General features: G+C 47.7%; 1 long non-coding RNA gene across 1 annotated transcript; it reads right to left on the bottom strand.

The window, feature by feature from the left end:
- Window positions 1-2084: 2084 nt before the first annotated feature.
- LOC123185267 (uncharacterized) lies at window positions 2085-3324 on the bottom strand. The gene is made up of 2 exons (XR_006493277.1): window positions 2315-3324; window positions 2085-2256 (listed from the first exon to the last, which is right to left on the bottom strand). It is a non-coding gene; the product is annotated as an uncharacterized lncRNA (long non-coding RNA).
- Window positions 3325-12633: the final 9309 nt, after the last annotated feature.

Genomic DNA, 12633 nt, shown 5'->3' with positions numbered 1-12633 from the left:
TTGAGAGTTGGTGCAAACTTCGCCGGTGCATCCAAACCCCGTGATATGATACGCTCTGTCACACATAAACCTCCTTATATCTTCCTCAAAACAGCAACCATGCCTACCTATTATGGCATTTCCATAGCCATTCCGAGATATATTGCCATGCAACTTTCCACCGTTCCATTTATCATGACACACATCATCATTGTCATATTGCCTTGCATGATCATGTAGTTGACATCGTATTTTTGGCAAAGTCATCGTTCATAATTTTTCATACATGTCACTCTTGATTCATTGCCCTTCCCGGTACACCACCGGAGGCATTCATATAGAGTCATACTTTGTTCTAGTATCGAGTTGTAATCATTGAGTTGTAAATAAATAGAAGTGTGATGATCATCATTAGTAGATCATTGTCCCAAATAAAAAAAAAGAGAAATGCCAAAAAAAGAAGGCCCAATATATATATATATATATATATATATATATATATAGGTAAAACTGTGTCTATCATAGCTTGCCACAGAACTATTTAAGTGTCCCTAAACTTTTAACGGTTTAAAAGTTATCAAAAAATATGAAATAAATATGGGAGCATCTCTCTAATGTAATAAGCATTTCACCTCACTGCGACATAAATATATACTGAACTATTTGTTTTTTTTCCAGGACACATACGGTCGTATTTTTTTAATCCCTCCGTTGGATCATGTTATATTATAGGTGTGTTGGTTCAGTATTGTTTTTAGAATTTTTGAGAACTTTTGCACTGTTGAAACCCTTAACTAGTTCTGTGGCAAGCACTTGTAGAAAATCCTATATATAAAGGGGCAATGCTACTATCCTTTTTTCCACGCTTGTGCTTCAAAATAGCACCATGATCTTTATGCTAGAGAGTCTCTTGTTTTGTCACTTTCATATACAAGTGGGAATTTTTCATTATAAAACTTGGCTTGTATATTCCAACAATGGGCTTCCTCAAATGCCCTATGTCTTCGTGAGCAAGCAAGTTGGATGCACACTCACTTAGTTTCTTTTGTTGAGCTTTCATACATTTATAGCTCTAGTGCATCCGTTGCATGGCAATCCCTACTCCTTGCATTGACACCAATTGATGGGCATCTCCCTAGCCCATTGATTAGCCGCGTCGATGTGAGATTTTCTCCTTTTTGTCTTCTCCACATAACCCCATCGTCATATTCTATTCCACCCATAGTGCTATATCCATGGCTCACGCTCATGTATTACGTGAAAGTTGAATTTTTTTTAGATTACTAAAGTGTGAAACAATTGCTTGGCTTGTCATCGGGGTTGTGCATGATGAGAGCATTTTTGTGTGACGAAAATGGACATTGACCAAACTATATGATTTTGTAGGGATGAACATTCTTTTGCTATGTTATTTTGAGAAGACATAATTGCTTAGTTAGTATGCTTGAAGAATTATCATTTTTATATCAATATTAAACTTTTGTCTTGAATCTTTCAGATCTGAATATTCATGCCACAATAAAGGGAATTACATTTAGAATTATGTTAGGTAGCATTCCACATCAAAAATTCTGTTTTTATCATTTACCTACTCGAGGACGAGCAAGAATTAAGCTTGGGGATGCTTGATACGTCTCCAACGTATCTATAATTTTTGATTGTTCCATGCTATTTTATTATCTTTTTTTGGATGTTAATGGGCTTTATTTTACACTTTTATATTAATTTTGGGACTAACCTATAAACCCAAGGCCCAATGCAAATTGCTGTTTTTTGTCTATTTCAGTGTTTCGCAGAAAAAGAATATTAAATGGAATCCAAACGCAGTGCTCAAAAGGTAGCACAATGTTTTTACGGAAAATGCCCACGGGTCAGTTCCACAGCTCTTTCAATTTGAAGGCACTAACAGAAATACTAATAGAGAAATAGCAAAGCACCATCTTTTTGGTAATCCAGGAAAGTATAAAAACACCATAACATGATTTTTGCTAATGGGGTATATACTGATGTACCAGTACAGGTTTGCTGTCAAACTTTACTTGTTGTTTGGGATGTACTACTTTTACGAAACTTAACTGAACAGGACTGAATTGCAACACTCAGAATTTCATAGCATTTTTCAGAACTTTATTATATCTTCATTTTTGTAATCTGCTGCCTGTTCCTGCTATTTTTTCAGTGTTTTTTTTGTGAACTGAGTCTTCTGCGTTCCAGTGCTGCATCTTCCTCTAAATTCATCTCTTTTTTCATAAATGTTACATCCTGTTTTTCGGCAACCTGCAAAAAAGAAGGATCAAAATCTGAAAGATTGAGGAAGTACAGGGGGGCGCCGGACCTGGAAGAGGAGGTCGTCGCATGAACAGCCTAGCCGGATACAGCTGCAGAGCAAGAGACGATCGGAGGCGGAGCTAGCAGTTGGACTGCGAACCATGGAAGAGCTCGATTCTGTCGAGCGCGAACAGGTGAGCGAAGCCCGAACTTAAAGAGGAAGACTAGCTGGACTGAGAAAGTAAACCAATTTGTCACACACATCTAGTGGAACTGAATAACAACACACAGACTGACGAGTGTACAATTCATCAAACTTCTGGACAGTAGGGCACCAGCGGTGGGCAGGGACATGTGCACCAGCTGGGGTAGGGGACGCATATGGGAGCCCAAGGTGCGGGCGGAAGGTGGCTCGACACAATCAGCCTGGGAGCTGCGACGGGTGAACGACCTGGGGCGGCCGGGTTGGACTGTCGGTCGCAGCAGCAGCGAAGCCAACGCCCTGGCCACACCAGGATGAGAGGCAACCAGAAGGAGGTGGAGGGGCGTGTCCACGGCGGAGAGCTTGAACGGCCAGTGGTTGCACGTTGAACTGCCTGCACACGGTGGTAGAGCGGCAGCGGCGCATGGATCTGGTGCGGGGCGACAGCCGCGGCGCCGGTTGTATTGCGGGGCGGCAGTGGGATCTGGGAAGGAGGCGACGTCCGGCAGGTCAGGAAAAGGAGATGGCGACCGTCAGCGCATCAGAAGGAGGAGGGTGGCGCGCAGTGGAGAGAGGCGGTCGGCGCGGGGGAAGGAGCGGCCGGCGCGCGGGGCAGGGAGGTGGCCGGCGCGGGGAAGGAGGGGGGCCGCGCGTGGGTCGGGGAGGTGGCTGGCGCAGGGAAGGAGAGGCTGGTGTGGGGGAGAGAGCCGGGCGGCGACGCGCCGGAGGGTAGCCCGGGGGCGGCGCGCCGAGGGGAGCCCGGGGGTGGCGCGCGGGGGAGGAGGTCATGGCGGCGAGGATCTCATCAGGGTTGTGTCAGAGATGATGAGTGTTGGGGCATTTTCTGTATTTGTCTTCGGGTCGGGGAAGTTTTAGACGTGCCTCTCTCAATTGGTTTCGAGATTCGTCAGATCGCGCCCTTATAGTCCTGATAGTAACAGAATAATATTACGTTTCTAGTAACAGAATAGTTCAGTATATATATATAGACTATAGTCCAGTATATATATAGGTATATAGGACTCCTTTTCTGTACTCCTGGGAATATATACTCCCATTCTCAATATACCTCATATACGCATTAATTATACTTCTTTATTATTTTCAATATACTTCATTAAATATTCTAAGATACCCTAATACGAGTTTTTTTAGCATTAGTACAAACTCCGCAGATGCCACCCCACCACCGGCTAGCCTTCCCCGCTCCGCCGCGCGCCCCCCACCCCCTCCACCAACCTTCTGCGATGCTGGCTCGGCGCTAGGGGCAGTCGTCGGTAGCGCACCACCCCGCCGCTCCACCTCCAGTGAGCCAGCGATGGGATCCGGCCCTCCCCAACCAACATCGCACCCTACCTTCTTCCCCTGCACCTTCCTCCCCCTCACTCCGCCCCCGCCGCCAGCAGTAGACCCGCCCCCGCGATCGCCTCCACCTTCCTCCGGCACAGGGCGCCGCCGCCTTGACCTAGACCAAGACACCGTGCTCCTTCGCCACTGGATCCCGTTGTCGGCCACACCGCGACGAGCCCGGGCACCACGAGCCGCCGCGAGGCCAGCCATCACCGGATCCGGACAACCGCGGCCCCACACGACCCGCCATCGTCGGTTCGTAGCCCGCAAGGCCTCGCGCGAGCTGCCTCCTCTCCCTCCGTCGCATGGGGCCGCCCCACCTTCTCCTCCTCCCTGGTTCAGATCGAGCCAAGGATGAGATTTCTCCTCCTCGTTGCGGTCCCCGGCCATGGCGCCATCTGTGCTGCTCGGCCACCGCCCCACCTCGTGCAGCTCGGTCGTCGCCCCTGTGTAGCTTGCCCCCTCCCCCCATGCAGCTCGGTCCCCGGCCAAGGCTTCCATCCTCCAGATCCGGCGGCCATGGCTTCTGCTGCCTCCTCTACGCCTGTAATGGCAGCGACAACCACCCGTGCAGTACAGAAAAGGGCTTCTTTTTTCTTTTTTGCTGTTCTGGATGTGCAGTGTTGCCGGATCCTGCAAGCAGTACGTTGTGCGCCTTCGTGTGGTTCATCCACGACCGCCGCAAATCCCCTCCCTGCCCTACCCTCTCTATTCCACAGTCGGGCACGCTCGTCATGGGGCTGCTACTGGTCTGAGACGTGGGACGAGCTCGAGCGCCTGGTCTCCTTGCACGCGCATGATGGAGGCGATGCAAGTCAGGGAGGATGGTTGGCGTGCGGGTTCCGTACTGCCTGACCGAGCCAGCCACATATGTGGGTGTCGTGCCAGTGTTGTTCGCCGTGGACGCATGGTGCAGTGCACCTCGTCATGTGGTGCGGTTCGGAACAGTTTCTTCCCACATTTTTTCTAGATTTTTCATGTGCGATTCAGTCACATCACTTGAGCAAAATAATTGTGTGTGTATTTTTTCAGATTATGGCTGTTAATTTGGGTGAATTCAGTTTCTAATGAAGTGTCACATCCCTAGCTTCTGGCATTTCACTAGGCTAGTTTCATGTGTGCATCATGTTTAAATTTTACCTAAACTTGAATTGGGGATGTTTAAACCCTAGCACCAAATGAAATTCAACTAGGATCACAATGAAATATTCTCAATGATCCCAAAATGCCCTTTGGAAATGTTCATCATTCCTGATAAAGGTAAAAACCTCTGCCAAAAATGATAAACATATTTCCAGGTCATTTCTGGATTTTTGAATTAACTCATATTGTAATTGAATTGGGGCATTTAAATCCTATAAATATTTTAAATGCTCTAATAATTCTGAAACTAGTTGAGGGTTGTTGGGAATAATTTCAACAGTGCCCACAAATATTTTCAGGATTTTTGGAAATGCTCTGGCATTTTTAATAAAGACAAAACAATTGCAGAAAATAGAAAACAGAAACAATTAATAAAAGAGAGAGGAGAAAGGAACCTACCTGGCCCACTTACCTGTAGCCGGCCCAGCTTGACCAGCCCAACCCACCTACCTCGTCGCTCGTCGTCTTCCTCTGCCAGTAGGCACAGGCGAAGACGCACGCACGCGCCGAGAGGCCTCCACCTCCTGCTTCGCGCTGGCAGCGTCCCTGCGAGTCCAGCTGCTTGCCTGGAGATGCCATGCTGCCCCCCCCCCCCCCGACTCTCTCTCGCTCTCTCTCGTCCTCATCCTCTCCCCTGGCTCTCTCCCTCGCACGCACCGAACGCAGCCGCCGCCGCCGCTCACCGTTGCCGCACCCAGAGCCTCCCCCTCGACCCCTCGACGTGCCCAGTAGCTCCGCTACCTCGTGCTTGACCTCCTCGCCAAGCCAAGCGACGCCGGACGCCCTCACCGCCGTCCTCTTCAACCTCGGGCCACCGAGATCGCCGGCGACCGTGCGCCCGCTCCGACGCTTCCCCGAGCTTGCCGAGGCCACCGAACGAACCGTTGTGAGCTCTTGCGTGGATCCCCTCCTTCCTCCCCTTCTATTTCGAGCCGTAGACATCGCCCCCTTGACGACCGTAGCCGCCGCCGCTTGAGCTCGTCGTCGGCGCAGCTCCGGCGACCAAATGGTCACCCCGGCGAGTCCAACTTGCTCCCCGCAACGCGTAGTGCCCCGCTAGACCTTCGCCTCGCTCGTTAGCACACCGCAGCGCTAACCCGCACCAGCCCCGAACTCCGGCAGCCGCCGCGGGTTCCACTCCGGCGAACTCCGGCCACCCCGGCACCTCCCGTTGGTCTCCCTATATGCGCACGGGCATGGGCTATCCTCTGGTGCCCCTGGCGCGTCGATTCGTCGCCTCTGGTGAGTTCCGAGCAAACTCCGCCGCGGTTCGAGGTCACCGCCGGCGAGACTCCGGCGACTGTCGACGTGGCCACTTAGTTAGCACTAATCACTCACTAATTGACCTCCTGACCCACTTACATGTGGGCCCAGTGCCTAAACTATTTAGTTTAACTTTCTGTTAGATTAGCACTACTTCCAGTGGGCCCTGCTTGTCAACTTTGACTTGGCCACGTCAGCTTTGACCGGGTCCCACATGTCAGCCTCTGTAGCTGACTATGTGTCACTGACAAGTGGGCCACACCTGTCAGGTTTGACCTGGACGGTCTTGTTGACCAGATGACATCAGCATGACCTAATGTTGACGCAATATTTCCTTTCTGGAATTTAAATAAATCTTAAATGATTTATTATTTTCAGAAAATGCCCAAAACTTCTAAAAATCATAGAAATTCAACCGTAACTCCAAATGAAATAAATTATATATGAAAAATTATCAGAAAAATTCAAGGAATCCATCTGTACCATTTTCATGCATGTTAGTACAACTTAAGGCCATTGTTTAGGACAAATCAAATGAATGGTATTTAAATAACCACATGTGGAGTTTGAATTTGAACTTTGGGTTCAAACCAACTTCATTTAATTGTGTTGCTAGTTGCATTAGCTCAATCAACAACATATTGCCATGTCATTATCATGCATCATGTTGTGCATTCCATTGATTTGTGTTCCTTCTCTATTGCCGGTGGTTGTCCCCTCTCGATAGACGTTGTACCGACGTTGTGATCGTTGACACTGATGAAGACCCAATGATATCTTCGGAAGTGCCAGGCAAGCAAACCCCCTTGTTCATCCCGATACAATCCCACTCTCTCGCTCCTGCTCTCTTTTATTGCATTAGGATAAGAACAATTCGACTGTTACATGTTGTGGTAGCTGAACCCCTTTTCCTCTGCATGACCTGTCATTGCCACAGTAAATAGATGAAACCCCACTAGCATGAGTAGGAGTTGTTTGAGCCCTGATGTGCCTACTCATTCATGCTTGTTTGTCATGCCTACTACTGCTTAGAGTTGAGTTAGGTGTGATTCATCGGGGATGAGTTGGAATGTGGTGAACATGTCCTACTGTTGAGAGCTAAGTGTGTGAACACGATTTGGTAAAGGTAGCGGTGAGAGGCCATGTAGGAGTACATGGTGGGTTGTCTCATTGCAGCCGTTCTTAGGAACTGAGTTCTGTGTCTGTGATCCATGAAAAGCTACTACCACTCATTGGGATCCTTAATTGACCCTCTTGGCTTCTTAATCATCCTAGTCCTCTGTCCAGGAGTTGCAACTAGTTTCTGGTGTTTATAGGATATGTGTTGGCGGCCGTGCATAGCGCTGACCCCAGGGGTGGGCTATGTTGCGGTAGATACACCGTGGCCGGGCATGCCGGGCGCCCGTTTGGTGTCTCGGAACCCTGTACACATCCTTCGGGGCCGTATGTGGAAACCTCGGCCGGACTCCCTGTGGATGGAACCTGGATAGGCGATAAACCTGGACTAGAGACTTTGAGTGTTTAGGTAGGCCGTGGCCGACACCCTCGTTGGGCTTCCGCTTGAAGGTTGCCGAGTACATGTCGTGTAAACGACGGTAAGTGGTGGGAGCGTGTGTGAAGAAGTACACCCCTGCAGGGTTATCATTATCTATTCAAATAGCCAGATTCCTCGGATATGGAAACTTGGACCCCTTGCATAGTTCATAGACAAGTGAAAGTGGACACTATAAAACTCGCAAGATAAGTGTGAGTGCTATGGATGGCCTTCTCGTAGGAAGACGGGAGCGGATCCATAGTGGTGTATTGATATGGTGAATATGTGGACCCGTGTGCGCCACCTCAAAAGAGTTGCTTGCAGTCGTAGTTTAGGTTAGCCACTGAGTCAAAGCTGGCTTGCTGCAGTTAAACTCCACCACCCCCCTTGTTGATACCGATGCATATGTAGCTAGTTCTGATGTAAGTCTTGCTGAGTACCTTTGTACTCACATTTGCTTAATTTATGTTTTGCAGAGAGACTTCAGTCTCGCTAGTAGTTCCGCGTGGACTTCGACGTTTAGCTTGATACCTCAGCTACGATCTTGTGCCCTCGGCAGGATCTGGTAGTTAGTTAGGCTTCTTAGCCTTTTTCATTTGTAGATGTATGTACTCAGACATGTTAAGCTTCCGCATGTGTTTTGATTTGTATGCTATGATTGTTGGGTCATGAGACTCATGTTTGTAATTTCTCGCTCCTCGGAGCCTAATGAATAAATACTTGAGACGTAGAGTTATGTTGTGATGCCATGTTGTATTTACACATATCGAGCATATTGTGTGTATGATTGAAATGCTTGGTATGTGTGGGATCCGACAATCTAGTTGTTTATCCTTGGCAGTCTCTCTTATGGGGAAATGTAGTCTAGTGTTTTCATGATCCATAGTAGTCCGCTACAGCCCGGTTCACCGGAGTCCTGCTAGCCCAGCACTACTGCTCAGGACACTTGACTGGCCGGCATGTGTTTCACTTCTTTCCTGTGTCTGTCCCTTTGGGGAAATGTCACGCGGTGAAATCCGGAGTCCTGCCTAGCCTGCTACAGCCCGGGTTCCCGGAGTCCTGTTAGCCTAGTGCTACAGCCCGGATTCACACGCTGCTGACCGACATGCTCGATGTGATTCATGCATGCCTGTCCCCATAGGTTGGTGCCGCTTTGGGTTCACGACTAGCCATGTCGGCCCGGGTTCTCTGTCATATGGATGCTAGCGACATTATGATATACGTGAGCCAAAAGGCGCAAACGGTCCCGGGCCAGGTAAGGTGGCACCCGTGGGAATACCGTGCGTGAGGCCGCAAAGTGATATGAAGTGTTACATGCTAGATCGGTGTGACTTAGGATCGGGGTCCTGACATGAAGTTTGTTAAATCCCTCTGTGTTGTTCGGCTGGCGCCGACATGAGGTTCACTTCTACATGGTAGCTTGGATGCCTTGGCATTGCACGTCGTCATTTGCTGTGGTGCCATGCGGGTGTGTGCGGCGTGCAGCTCGGAGCAAGCAGGCATGCAGTTTAGATCGTTGTTTGTGGTTTTTTTGTCTATCAAATGTATCCGGTTGGGATATGATGTATAGTGTGTACAAAATATTTGTTGAGAAGTTTATTTCAACAAGCATTAATGGTTCATTTTGAGAGAAAAAATTTGTTGATGAAGGCCATTTCGAGGAGTCTTGTGGTTCATTGTATTTAATGAGGAGTCTTGTTATCTCATGCAGTTTGCTATAAAAACTGACAGATGTGGCATTGAAGCTCACTTAGTTGTCCCATGCAGTTTGCTATAAAACTTCTACGTGGTTCACTTGTCCCACTTGTAAAACACTTGTAAAACAGGAAAAACACTTGTAAAACAAGGAAAAATAATATCTCAAAGAAGCTCACTTCTATATTAGATGTAGTTCACTCGCTCAGTCACTGTGGTACACTCGCTTGGTCAACGCGCGTAAAAAACTTGTAAAACAGGGAAAATAATATCTCAAAGAAGCTCACTTCTATATTATATGTAGTTCACTCGCTCAGTCACTGTGGTCCACTCGCTTGGTCAACGCGCGTAAAAAACTTGTAAAACAAGGAAAGATAATATCTCAAAGAAGCTCGCTTCTATATTAGATGTAGTTCACTCGCTCAATCACTGTGGTCCACTCGCTTGGTCAATGCGCATAAAAAAATAATAAGTATGAAAAAAGACAACAAAAACTCATGAGGTTCACTTTTGGTAGTGTTGCGGTTCACTTTCGGGAGTGTTGCGGTCCACTCGTTCAAAAAAGAGGTGAAAAAAAGACAACAAAAAATTGTGCGAGAAAAGTTTACGTCTAACAAAAAGAAATCAAGAAGTTCGTTTGCCCGTATGATGCAGTGCGGCTTTTAGTCTGAAAGCAGTGCGTTCTTCTGTCCGATGCAGTGCACATGACGATTTTGGTCTCGCGAAGAACAGAGTGTCCGCTTTTCGGTAAAATCAAAACTGCTCTTAAACTGAAAGGAATTAGAGAGAGTGTTCTACATGAAGAAGTGCCTCTCGTCGATATCTTTCCAACGGCGTATGATCTGAATTATTCTGACCAGCAGTTCGTAAATATTTCGCGAAAAAACGCCCGCTGCCTCTCGACGTCAGCTGCACGATTTTCAAAATTAACTAAAAACCATAAGGAATCTCAAAAACATTTCAACATATGAAAGTTGTGCCTTGTCCGTAGCTTTCCAACGGTGTATCATACGTCTCATTTCGACAAACGGTTAGAAAACAGGAGCGAAAACAGTACCAAAAATTTCAAAAAAATTGAAAAACATAATTCCGCGATTTAGTAAATTTGAAACAGCTCTTAAACCATAACGAATTAGAGAAAATAATAGATATGAAAAAGATGCGCCTCGACGATATCTTTCCAACGGTGTATCATTTGCTTCATTCTGACGAGCGGTTTAGAAGAAATCGTGAAAAAATGCTCGCTGCCACTCATCATGGGACGCACCATTTTCAAAACTGCTCTTAAACCGTGTGGAATCTTGAAAAGTGTTCAGCATGTCGAAGTTGCGCCTAATCCGTAGCTTTCCAATGGTATATTATACGCCTTGTTCTGATAAACGGTTAAAAAACTAGAGCGAAAACAGTACCAGAAAAAACACGGCGTGCAGTTTTTTTGCGACGGGAAGTTCACTCGCGTGAGTACTGCAGCACACTTGATTCAAACAATGACGTGCACTTGCGTTGAGCATCCCGTGTGGAAGTGTTGTCAGAATAACTATTCTGCTAATATTAGCATAATAGACCGGCTTAGAATAGTTATTTGGATCACGTGAGGCCCTATATAGAGCGATCGGGTTGTTCCCGAACTACCCAACCCGCTACAGAAAAAAACGCCCCACCATCCCACAACCGCTCGTCCCTAACCTCCCCTGATCCCCTACGATCCACCGTGATGGAGCATCCCTCCCCTGGATCCGGCACCTCTCGCTGCCGTCTCCCCAGCCCCGACGCGCCTCTCCTCCTGCCACCTCCTGCATCTCGCCGCCCCTGTTCCTTCACCCTACAACGCGCGGCCACCATGCATCTCGCCGCCATCGCTACCCTCCCTGGATCTCGCTGCCACGTGGCTCCTCCGCCACGGCCGCGGGCTTCCTCCCCCATGGCCGACGTTCCTCCTCCCCAACGGCTGCCGCCTGCCATCGCCCCCCCCGACACCTCCTCTCCGTCACGACTACCGTCGCCACCCTCCAGCCCCGGCACCTCCTCTGCCGCCCTTTCTCTCAGATCCGCCACCAACCCCGGCGCCTCGGATCCCCACCGCCGAGCAGTTCCCATGCAGGTCTCCCACGTGCTACTACTGGTCAACTATGCCGTCGCGCGAAGTTCACCGATCAGAGCTCCAGTCAGATCCGCCGCCGGTGCATCACCTTGGTCAGTCTCCAACGCTGCCCTGCATCTCCTCCTATTACGGCTGTCCATGGCCACCTCTCGTGTGCCTTCTCCTCCCAGGTCACTCCCGTTGGGCTGGGATAGGATCCTCGTGCGTACTGCGCCCAGTTGTCACCGTGGACTGCTCCAAATCGTCACCGTGAAGAGCTTCCAAAGCTTTCCTACATGTTGATGTATCCCGCATGCACATCTTCAATCTCCTTCATGTATCTTCTGTGTTTAGGAAAAATGCTCGATGAAATTTATATTCCGAGAAGTTCATATATTACTGTGTGGAAAGGTCATGTATTAGTATTACCTAGTAAGTGAAAAAATGGTAGTGTGTTCATCTTCTTTCAGTCAGTGTTCATATGCGTTCAGTACATGTTCATACATGTTCTGTTTGTTTCTGCAACTCTGATGTGAAATGGCTCGACACTAAGCACGTCCGCAGGGCTGTGGCCTGCTGCCGCTGGTGAGTTTGTGTCCTAGCGATGTGTGCATGTGCTGATGGTGTGAGTGCGTGATGTATGTCTATACACACGAACTGGAAAAGTTTCAGATCTTGTAGCCTGCTCGTGTGCACTACAAGTGTTTGTGTTTATGCCCCAAGGAAGAAAACATGTTATTTTTAATCGAGAACATAATTTAAAACACACACTTGGGCAACCAAGCTATCTATGTTTTTCTATCACAAAATAAATCATGCCAATGCAAATTCAAAACTTCATATATGGATTACAAAAATATTTTGCATGGCATTCCAGTTTGTTTGTTTGTTGACTCAAAACTTCATGAAGTTCGATTTCTGCAAAAGAGGATTTTGAGCAAAGAATGATTTACCCATTAAAAATATAGAAGTTCAAATGAAAATAACAGTGTAGTTCAAAGTTAAAAAACTAAACTTTCACTTAAAAAAATAAAATCCTAGAAGTTCAATTTAGAAAAAACAATAATTTGATTTTCATCATTTCAAAAAAAACCGAGAAGTTCAGTTTAAGGAACCTAA

The sequence above is a fragment of the Triticum aestivum genome, chromosome 2A (genome assembly GCF_018294505.1).
Source record: "Triticum aestivum cultivar Chinese Spring chromosome 2A, IWGSC CS RefSeq v2.1, whole genome shotgun sequence".
Lineage (NCBI taxonomy): Eukaryota > Viridiplantae > Streptophyta > Magnoliopsida > Poales > Poaceae > Triticum > Triticum aestivum.
The sequence above is the reverse complement of the archived record's forward strand: the minus strand, read 5'-3'. Positions and strand labels throughout refer to the sequence as shown.